The 12,107-nt window shown below is 37.4% G+C and overlaps 1 pseudogene; it reads left to right on the top strand.

The window, feature by feature from the left end:
- The first annotated feature begins 7,851 nt into the window (after positions 1-7,851).
- Positions 7,852-9,196, top strand: LOC137231170 (elongation factor 1-alpha 1-like; annotated as a pseudogene).
- The last annotated feature ends 2,911 nt before the right edge of the window (positions 9,197-12,107 follow it).

Genomic DNA, 12,107 nt, shown 5'->3' on the forward strand with positions numbered 1-12,107 from the left:
AAGATGATCCAAAATCTTGGAAATAGAATGGAGAAAACAAAAGAAACATTTAACAAGGACCTAGAAGAACTAAAGAGCAAATAAACAAAGATGAACAACATAATAAATGAAATTAAAAATTCTCTAGAAGGAATTAATAGCAAAATAACTAGGCAGAAGACTGATTAAGTGACCTGGAAGATAAAATAGTGGAAATAACTACCACAGAGCAGAATAAAGAAAAAGGAATGAAAAGAATTGAGGACAGTCTCAGAGACCTCTGAGACAACATTAAACACAACAACATTCTAATTATAAGGGTCCCAGAAGAAGAAGAGACAAGGAAAGGGACAGCGAAAATATTTGAAGAGATGATAGTTGAAAACTTCCCTAATATGGGAAAGGAAATAGTCAACCAAGTCCAAAAAGTGCAGAGAGTACCATACAGGATAAATCCAAAGAGAAACACGTCAAGACACATATTAATAAAACTACCAAAAATTACATACAAAGAAAAATTTTAAAAGAAGCAAGGCAAAAACAACAAATAACACACAATGGAATTCTCTTAACAGCTGATCTTTCAGCAGAAACTCTGCAGGTCAGAAGGGAGTGACAGGACATATTTAAAATGATGAAAGGGAAATACCGACAACCAAAATTACTCTACCCAGCAAGGATCTCATTCAGATTCAACAGAGAAATTAAAACCTTTACAGACAAAGCAAAAGCTAAGAGAATTCAGCACCACCAAACCAGCTTTACAACAAATGCTAAAGGAACTTCTCTAGTCAGGAAACACAAAAGAAGGAAAAGACCTACAGTAACAAACACAAAACAATTAAGAAAATGGTAATAGGAACAAACAAATCAATAACTACCTTAAATGTAAATGGATTAAATGCTCCAACCAAAAGACACAGACTGGCTGAATGGATAAAAAAACAAGACCCATATATAGGCTGTCTACAAGAGACCCACATCAGACCTAGGGACACATACAGACTGAAAGTGAGGAGATGGAAAAAGATATTCCAGGAAAATTGAAATCAAAAGAAAGCTGGAGTAGTAATTCTCATATCAGACAAAATAGACTTTAAAATAAAGACTATTACAAGAGACCAAGAAGGACACTACATAATGATCAAGGGATCAATCCAAGAAGAAGATATAACAATTGTTAATATTTATGCACCTAACATAGGAGCACCTCAATATCTAAGGCAAACGCTAACAGCCATAAAAGGGGAAGTCAACAGTAACACAATCATAGTAGGGGACTTTAACACCCCACTTTCACCAATGGACAAATCACCCAAAATGAAAATAACTAAGGAAACACAAGCTTTAAATGATACATTAAACAAGATGGACTTAATTGATATTTATAGGACATTCCATCCAAAAACAACAGAATACACATTTTTCTCAAGGGCTCATGGAACATTCTCCAGGACGGATCATATCTTGGGTCACAAATCAAGCCTTGGTAAATTTAAGAAATTTGAAATCATATCAAGTATCTTTCTAACCACAATGCTATGAGACTACATTTCAATTACAGAAAAAATCTGTAAAAATTTCAAACACATGGAGACTAAATGATACACTACTAAAAAACCGAGAGATCACAGAAGAAATCAAAGAGGAAATTTAAAAATACATAGAAACAAATGACAATGAAACTATTAAGACCCAAAATCTATGGGATGCAGCAAAAGCAGTTCTAAGAGGGAATTTTATAGCAACACAATCCTACCTCAAGAAACAGGAAACATCTCAAATAAACAACCTAACCTTACAGCTAAAACAATTAGAGAAAGAAGAACAAAAATACCCCAAAGTTAGCAGAAGAAATAATAAAGATCAAATCAGAAATAAATGAAAAATAAATGAAGGAAAGAATAACAAAGGTTAATAAAACTAAAAGATGGTTCTTTGAGAAGATAAACAAAATTGATAAACAATTAACCAGATTCATCAAGAAAAAAAGGGAGAAGACTCGCATCAATAGAATTTGAAATGAAAAAGGAGAAGTAACTACGGACACTGCAGAAATACAAAGTATCATGAGAGATTACTACAAGCAACTCTATGCCAATAAAATGGACACCCTGGAAGAAATGGACACATTCTTAGAAAATCACAACACTCCAAGACTGAACCAGGAAGAAATAGAAAATATAAACAGACCAATCACAAGTACTGAAATTGAAACTGTGATTAAAAATCTTCCAACAAACAAAAGTCCAAGACCAGGTTGCTTCACAGGCGAATTCTATCAAACATATAGAGAAGGGCTAACATTTACCTTCTCAAACTCCTCCAAAATATAGCAGAGGGAGTAACACCCCCAAACTCATTCTACGCCATCACCATCACCCTGATACCAAAACCAGACAAAGATGTCACAAAGAAAGACAACTACAGGCCAATATCACCGATGAACATAGATGCAAATATCCTCAACAAAATACTAGCAAACATAATCCAGCAGCGCATTAAAAGGATCATACACTATTATCAAGTTAGGTTTATCCCAGGAATGCAAGGATTCTTCAATATACACATCAATCAAGGAGATAAACCATAATAACAAATTGTAGAATAAAAACCATATGATCATCTCAATAGATGCAGAAAAATCTTTTAACAAAATTCAACACCCATTTATGATAAAAACCCTCCAGAAAGTCAGCATAGAGGGAACTTACCTAAACATAATTAAGGCCATCTATGACAAACCCACAGCCAACATCGTTCTCAATGGTGAAAAAGGTAAACCATTTCCTCTAAGATCAGGAACAATGCAAGGTTGTCCACTCTCACCACTATTATTCAACATTGTTTTGGAAGTTTTAGCCACAGCAATCAGAGAAGAAAAAGAAATAAAAGGAATCCAAATCGGAAAAGAAGTAAAGCTGTCATTGTTTGCAAATGACATGATACTATACATAGAGAATCCTAAGGATGCTACCAGAAAACTACTAGAGCTAATCAATGAATTTGGAAAGTAGCAGGATACAAAATTAATGCACAAAATCTCTTGCATTCCTATACACTAATGATGAAAATCTAAAGGAGAAATCAAGGAAACACTCCCATTTACCATGGCAAAAAAGGAATAAAATACCTAGGAATAAAAAAACCTAAGGAGACAAAAGACCTGTTTGCAGAAAACTATGACACTGATGAAAGAAAATAAAGATAATACAAACAGATGGAGAGATATACCATGTTCTTGGATGGAAGAATGAACATTGTGAAAATGAGTCTACTACCCAAAGCAATCTACAGATTCAATGCAATCCCTATCAAACTACCAATGGCATTTTTCACAGAACAAAAACAAAAAATTTCACAATTTGTATGGAAACACAAAAGACCCCTAATAGCCAAAGCAATCTTGAGAAAGTAATATGGAGCTGGAGGAATCAGGCTCCCAGACCTCACACTATCCTACAAAGCTATAGTAATCAAGACAGTATAGTACTGGCACAAAACCAGAAATATAGATCAATGGAACAGGATAGAAAGCCCAGAGATAAACCCATGCACACATTGTCACCTTATCTTTGATAAAGGAGGCAAGAATATACAATGGAGAAAAGACAGCCTCTTCAATAAGTGGTGCTGTGATAACTGGACACCTAGATGCAAAAGAATGAAATTAGAACAATCCCTAACACCATACATAAAAATAAACTCCAAATGGGTTAAAGACTTAAATGTAAGCCCAGACACTATAACACTCTTAGAGGAAAACATAGGCAGAACACTCCATGACATAAATCACAACAAGACCCTTTTTGACCCACCTCCTAGAGAAATGGAAATAAAAACAAAAATAAAAAAATGGGACCTAATGAAACTTCAAAGGTTTTGCACAACAAAGGAAACCATAAACAAGACCATAAGATAACCCTCAAAATGGGAGAAAGTATTTGCAAATGAAGCAACTGACAAAGGATTAATCTCCAAAATTTACAAGTAGCTCATGCAGCTCAATAACAAAAAAACAAACAATGCAATCCAAAAATGGACAGAAAACCTAAATAGACATTTCTCCAAAGAAGATATACAGATTGCAAAAAAACACATGAAAGAATGCTCAACATCATTAATCATTAGAGAAATGCAAATCAAAACTACAATGAGATATCATCTCACTCCAGTCAGAATGGCCATCATCAAAAAATCTAGAAACAATCAATGCTAGAGAGGGTGTGGAGAAAAGGGAACACTCTGGCACTTCTGGTGGGAATGTAAATTGGTACAGCCACTATGGAGAACAGTATGGAGGATCCTTAAAAAACTACAAATAGAACTACCATATGACCCAGCAATCCCACTACTGGGCATATACCCTGAGAAAACCATAATTCAAAAAGAGTCATGTACCAAAATGTTCATTGCAGCTCTATTTACAAGAGCCAGGAGATGGAAGCAACCTAAGTGTTCATCAACAGATGAATGGATAAAGAAGATGTGGCACATATATACAATGGAATATTACTCAGCCATAAAAAGAAACGAAATTGAGTTATTTGTAGTGAGGTGGATGGACATAGAATCTGTCATACAGATTCATACAAATACAGATTCATACAAATCTGTCATACAGATAGCATACAAATAACGTATGCTAACACATATATATGGACTCTAAGAAAAAAAAGAAAAAGGTCATGAAGAACCTAGGGGTAAGATGGGAATAAAGACGCAGAGCTACTAGAGAATGGACTTGAGGATATGGGAAGGATAAGCTGTGACAAAGTGAGAGAGTAGCATGGACATATATACACTGCCAAACGTAAAATAGATCGCTAGTGGGAAGCAGCCGCATAGCACAGGGAGATCAGCTCGGTGGTTTGGACCACCTAGAGGCATGGGATAGGGAGGGTGGAAGGGAGCAAGATGCAAGAGGGAAGAGTTGTGGGAACATATGTATATGTATAACTGATTCACTTTGTTATAAAGCAGAAACTAACACACCATTGTAAAGCAATTATACTCTAATAAAGATGTTTAAAAAAAAAAGTGTTGGATCACAATGTTCAATGCAGCTCTACAATAACCAGGACATGGAAGCAAACTAAGTGTCCATTGACAGATGAACGGATAAAGAAGATGTGGCACATATGTACAATGGAATATTATTCAGCCATAAAAAGAAACGAAATTGAGTTATTTGTAGTGAGGTGGATGGACCTAGAGTCTGTCATACAGAGTGAAATAAGTCAGAAAGAAAAAAAACAAATCCTGTATGCTAACACATTTAAGGAATCTTAAAAAAAAAAATGGTTCTGACAAACCTAGGGGCAGGACAGGAATAAAGACACAGACGTAGAGAATGGATTTGAGGACACGAGGAGGGGGAAGGGTAAGCTGGGACGAAGTGAGAGAGTGGCATGGACATATAAACACTATCAAATGTAAAATAGATAGCTAGTGGGAAGCAGCCACATAGCCCAGGTAGATCAGCTTGGTGCTTTGTGACCACCTAGAGGGGTGGGATAGGGAGGGTGGGAAGGAGACGCAAGAGGGAGGAGATGGGGATATATATATATATATATATATATATATATATATATATATATATATATATATATTTTATATATATATATATATATATATCTGATTCACTTTGTTATAAAGCAGAAACTAAGACACCATTTTAAAGCAATTATACTCCAATAGAGATGTTTTTAAAAAAATCTAAGACATAGTTTTGATGTTATATCTACACTGAAGCACTGAACCTCTCAGTTTAAGGTATATTTATAATTTAGGGCATTGTGTATTTCCAGGGCAAAATAAATTGAATCAGCACCAGCTATCTTTGTACTCCATTACCATCCTAATGACAACATGGTAGAGAAACTTTCATAATCTGCTCATTTCTTTTAGGAATTTAGAATTTAGAATCGTTAATACTTATCACAGAAAGATTACGGGCCATACAAATAAAGAGAAATATTAGGTCAGAAATATAGGCAGCACATATTAACACAAAGCCTAGAAGAGCATCTTTTGAAATACAACATTCATTTGGAAATTCTTAATCAGCTTAGCACTATCATTTCAACCTAAGAGTGATTATAAAGCCGTTGGATCAATGCAGTATATACTCATCCCATTAAGATAACAGTTGAAAATGTGAACCAAAATTAAGAATAATATATTTGTACATCGCTTTCCACCCATTCTCAGACCCCCTCCCCTAAATCTAACTTTCTTTGGTAGGTAAAGCTCAGATACACACTGTGGGTGAAATGGATATGTCATAAGGCCAATAGGAAATACAAGATTTAGGACAGATAAAGTAGCCCATCAACACTTCTTAGGTACTGGGAAGAGCTCCCTTTCCCCTTTCATGATACTAGGAACATAGGGAGACAGAAAGTGTAGGCACCCAAGAAATATGGACAGAAGTAAGACAGACAGACTTGTGCCCTTGCTCTTGCTGTTCTTCAACAATACTGCAAAAGCAGTATTTAGTGAGATAAAGTCCTATCCAAGGCATCCTTATGATGGCTGGGTATTTAGTGAGAAGAACCGTTAGGACAAGATCCAGATCAAGAAATGGACTTCCCATTTGCATAGGAAAACTGAGGGTTTCATACCTTCTTTGCTGTGGGCTGCCTTTTGCTATAAACCTAAATGGAGTTACTCCTAGCTTATTGGGGTTAGGAGTGAGGTGGGTAATGACTACAGCCTCCAATTATTCCCAGGGGAAAAAAAAGTGAGTCAAGAGTTCCACTACCACTGTGTCTTCCAGGATTATTAATACAAAGAGACTTGGGACTTCAAATTGACACTGGGAAAGTATTATCTTTACAGTAGATATAGAAGCTACATAGTAGTGAAAGAATCTGTAGGCAAACTTTACCACCTCTCTGGATGCCATTCTTAAATAGAGCTTTCTCGGTTAATACTTAGTACATTATACCAGTAACCATAGCAGCGTACGGATTTGAATATTGCTGTTAAATTCCATATAATTGGGAAATGTAAAGATGAATTAACATTATTTCCTTTTCTGCTCCACAGAGGTAAGTTGGTATGAAGTTGGGTCACCCTGCAAAACAGAGCCAGAAATTTTTCTCTTTCAAGACCATGAAGAAGGAAACTGAAGAAATTGAACTTAAATCTGAAAGAGATGGGCTTAATATTTATCAAGCATCTCTACCTAGGCTAAAATATTTAATCCTTTCAGAGCCATCTGAGGCATAGGTGTTATTATTACTACTTTATAGATGAAGAAACCAAGGCTTAGGAAGTTAAGTAGCTAACTGAAGGTCACACAGCCAGAGAGTGGCAGGAGCAGGATGCAAACGTAGGTGTATTTTTCCTGATTCCAAATACTGTGCTCCTTCCTAAGGCATCTTAGTTACCATTGGAGCCATTTTACAGATAAGAGAACCAATAATTAATTTCTTCTATCCTTTGACAGGTAAGAAAACTGCAGCTCAGAGTAATTAAGCATCTTCCCAAAGTCACATAATTACTTAATGCCACAGAATTCAAACCTACTTTTTCACAACAGATTTACCACCAGATCACAAGTATCACAACTAAATCTAAGCCAAAATGGGAAAGAAAACGATTCATATCAATATTGTTGTCACCAGACACATAGATTAGAGCAAGTCTACCACCACTGGCCATCTGGTCTACAAATGTGGTGGGATCAACAAAAGAGCCAAAGAAAAAATTTGAGAATGAGGCTGCTGATATGAGAAAGGACTCCTTCAAGTATGCCTAGGTATTGGGCAAACTGAAAGCTGAACATGGGCTTGGTATCACCACTGATATTCCCCTGTAGAAATTCAAGACCAGCAAGTAGTATCATTGATGTCTCAGGACACAGAGACTACCCAAAACATGCCTATAGGCACACCCTAGGCTGACTGTGCTGCGCTGACTGCTGCTGCTGCTGGCATTGGTGAAGTTGAAGCAGGGATCTCCAAGAATGGGCAGACCTGTGAGCATGCACTTCTGGCTTACAGACTGTGGGTGAGACAACTAATTCTTGGTGTTAAAATGGGTTCCACTGAGCCACCCGGCAGCCAGAAGAGATAAAAGGAAATCATTAAGAAAGTCAGCACCTACATTAAGAAAATTGGCTACAACTCCAACACAGTGGCACTTGTGCCAGTTTCTGGTTGGAATGGTGACAACATGCTGCAGCCAAGTACAAACATGCTTTGACTCAAAGGATGGAAAGTCACTCATAAAGATGGCAATCAATGCCAGTGAAACCACGATGCTTGAAGCTCTGGATTGCATCCTGCCACCAATTCTTCCAACTGACAAACCCTTGCATCTGCTCCTCCAGGGTGCCTACAAAATTGGCGGTATTGGCACTGTCCCTGTGGAGACTGGTGTTCTCAAACCCAGCATAATGGTCACCTTTGCTCTAGTCACCATTACAACTGAAGTCAAGTCTGTTGAAATGCATCCTAAAGCTTTGAGTGAAGCTCTATCTTGGGACAAGGTGGGCCTCAATGTCAAGAACATGTCTGTCAGAGATGTTTGTTGTGGCACTGTGGCTGATGACAGCAAAAATGACCCACCAGGGACTTCCCTGGTTGCACAGTGGTTAAGAATCTGCCTGCCAATGCAGGGGACATGGGTTCAATCCCTGGTCCTGGAAGATCCCACATGCCGTGGAGCAACTAAGCCCATGTGCCGCAACTACTGAGCCCACATGCCACAACTGCTGAAGCCCATGTGCCTAGAGCCCGTACTCCGCAACAAGAGAAGCCACCACAATGAGAAGCCCACGCCCACAACGAAGAGTAGCCTCCACTCTCCGCAACTAGAGAAAGCCTGCATGCAATGACCAAGACCCAGCGCAGCCAAAAATAAATAAATAAATGACCTACCAATGGAAACAGATGGCTTCACAGCTCAGGTGATTATCCTGTACCATCCAGGCCAAATTGGTGCTGGCTATGCACTTGTGCAGGATTGTCAAATAGCTCATGTTGCTTGCAAGTTTGCTGGGCTGAAGAGGAAGGTTGACTGCTATTCTGTGAAGAAGCTGGAAGATGGTTCCCAATTCTTTAAAGCTGGTGATGCTGGCATGGTTCATTTGGTTGCTGGAAAGCCCATGTATTTTGAGAGATTTTCTGACAATCCTCCTCAGGGTCATTTTGCTGTTTGTGACATGAGACAGACGTGTCTTGGGTGTCGTCAAAACAGTGGATGACCCAGAAAGTTCAGAAGGCTAAGTGAATAATATTCCTAATACCTGACACCCCAGTTTTAATCAGTTGTTGAAGAACATTATCAGGATTGTTTGTTTCTGTTGGCCATTTAAGTTTAACAGTAAAAGACTGGTTAATGATAATGCATTGTAAAACTTTCAGGAAAAAAAAGGGAAATATGTTGTGGACCATTTGTTTTTGTGTGCATATGGCAGTTTTAAGTTATAAGTTTTTAAAATCAGTAATTTTTAATAGAAACAATTTGACTAAAAATCTGTCACAGAATTTTGAGACCCATTAAAATAAAGTTTAATGAGAAACCTGTGTCCTCTTTTGGTCAAGACTGTAAATTCCTATAGTACTACTTAGGTAAAAGATTTAAGTAAGCATTTCCTATCATCTATTTTTGGCGTTTTATAAGGAACCTAAATGCCCATTGACAGATGAATGGATAAAGAAGATGTGGTATATATATATATATATATATATATATATATATATATATATATATATACACAATGGAATATTACTCAGCCATTAAAAAGAATGAAATATTAACATTTGCAGCAACATGGCTGGACCTAGAAGTTATCATACTAAGTGAAGTCAGTCTGACAAAGACCAATATCATATGATATCACTTATATGTGGAATCTTAAAAAATGATACAAATGAACTTATTTACAAAACAAGAATAGACTCACACACATAGAAAACAAAGTTATGGTTACCAAAGTGGAAGGGGGAGGGGGAGGGATAAATTAGGGGTTTGGAATTAACAGATACATACTACAATAGATAAAATAGATAAACAACAAGGATTTACTGTATAAGACCAGAAACTATTCGATATCTTACAATAACCTATAACGGAAAAGAATCTGAAAAAGAATAGATATATGTATGCATACATATAACTGAATCATTTTGCTGTATACCTGAAACAATTGCAACATTGTAAATCAACTATACTTCAACTTAAAAAAAGGCCAAATTCTGCAACATTAATGTCCATGTGCTGCACACAAAATTTTGTGTAGTCACATAAACAGTGAGTAAATTTTTTGGTATAATCTCAAATCTTAGTTTCGCGGTTATTGGAATGTGCATTCTCAGATTTACAAATTTTGAAGTAGTTTAAAGAATCTAAAGTGTAAGGCTTAAATAGTAATAACTGCCCTGCTAGAGTTCATTATATCTAGATTCTAGGAAAAATAAAGGTGCTGGGAGTTGAAGAAAAAAAAAAATTCAGGACTTCTAATTTCTTCTCCAGGACTCTTTGCATTTTACAGGTAATTGTAACATTCTACTAAGTCCAGTGTTTATCATTTTGTAATGTCATTTGTAACCTTTGTAGAGCATTTATTACTTAATTTAGATGACATCCAGGGTCAAATTGACTCTTAAAATCTAGACAAGACTGGTCTCCAGCATACCTCATGTTGAAAGTCCAAATCCCTGTCCAAGATTTCTGTGCATTCCTGGGGGGCTTATGTTCTCATAACTGTCTCCTGCTTCAGCTGACTTCTTGTTCTCCACTTGGTATCTTGCAACTTGCTCATTACTGCATGGGTTTTTTAGCTACCTTTCTTAGTTTTACATACACACACACACACAAATAAAATTATGCACACAAAGCCTTTGTGTAGCAGATGTTACAAAACGTTTAGAGAAATTAAGAAATAGATGGGGTTTGCACTGCCGACCCATCACAACTGGAATTAATAGTCATTCTGTTCTAGAGAGTCTTTTGGCTGATTTTCTATGTTGCTCAGCCATTCTCTCTCCTTTCTGTCCCCTCCTACCACCATCATTTTTTCTTTTTAATGCAAAGTAAGTCTACCCTCCATTTGTTCTGCCCCACACTCTGAATCCTACGGTGGGCCTATTTTTTCATACCCAAATGCTCCAAGGTATTGTCTTCTTTTAAGACCACTTATTCCCAAAAGAAATTGTACTATTAACTATTAAGAAAACAATAGGATTTTTTAAACCACCCATGAACTATACCACAAGATCTAAGGGGAACATAGGGAAGAAAATCTGCTCTTAAAGAGTAGCTAGGGGCTTCCCTGGTGGTGCAGTGGTTGAGAGTCTGCCTGCCAATGCAGGGGACACGGGTTCGTGCCCCGGTCCAGGAGGATCCCACATGCCACGGAGCGGCTGGGCCTGTGAGCCATGGCCGCTGGGCCTGCGCGTACGGAGCCTGTGCTCCGCAACGGGAGAGACCGCAACAGTGAGAGGCCCGCGTACCGCAAAAAAAAAAAAAAAAAAAAGAGTAGCTAAGCTAATATGGAAATAGATACACATAACTCAGAGTTCCCTTGGGCCTCACCAGCCTGTGAAAACAACGAGGTCCATGATATTTAACAGTTCAGTCTCCACAACATGCCCACATCCCCCCCAACACCCCCAGCCCCATGTCCTGACAGATATGAGGAAGGCCAATATAACATAAATTCAGCTAATACAACTATGGAGACTAAATAACGTAAAATTAGAGTGGGGAAAGACATCTGAAGACTGAAGAGAGTTACTAAGATGACCATGGGTGAAATGGTCCACCTGAGGTTTAAGTCAGCTATTTCATTTTCTGAGCTTGAGTCACCAGGGTTCAACGGTAACAGCCTCTAAAGGTCTGTTTGTTTAATCTATTTTAGTTTTATTCTCCCCCAACAAAAAAATCTGGGGTTTCCATTGCTGACCAAATGGAAAGTATTAACACTCAAAGCAACTGACAATGGAAATCTGTTTAACTTCATGTTACAATGTTTCTGTTATAAGCAATGAGAAAAACCAGTAAAGTCAGTGAAAAGGCAATCTTGCAAAACAAGTTTTAAATAATGTAGCTACCACAGGTCCTCCATTCCTAAAGTTTTTTATTCATAAAATTCTAGCAATATCATTTGGTGG

This window comes from Pseudorca crassidens, chromosome 9 (assembly GCF_039906515.1).
Source record: "Pseudorca crassidens isolate mPseCra1 chromosome 9, mPseCra1.hap1, whole genome shotgun sequence".
NCBI classification, from domain to species: Eukaryota; Metazoa; Chordata; class Mammalia; order Artiodactyla; family Delphinidae; genus Pseudorca; species Pseudorca crassidens.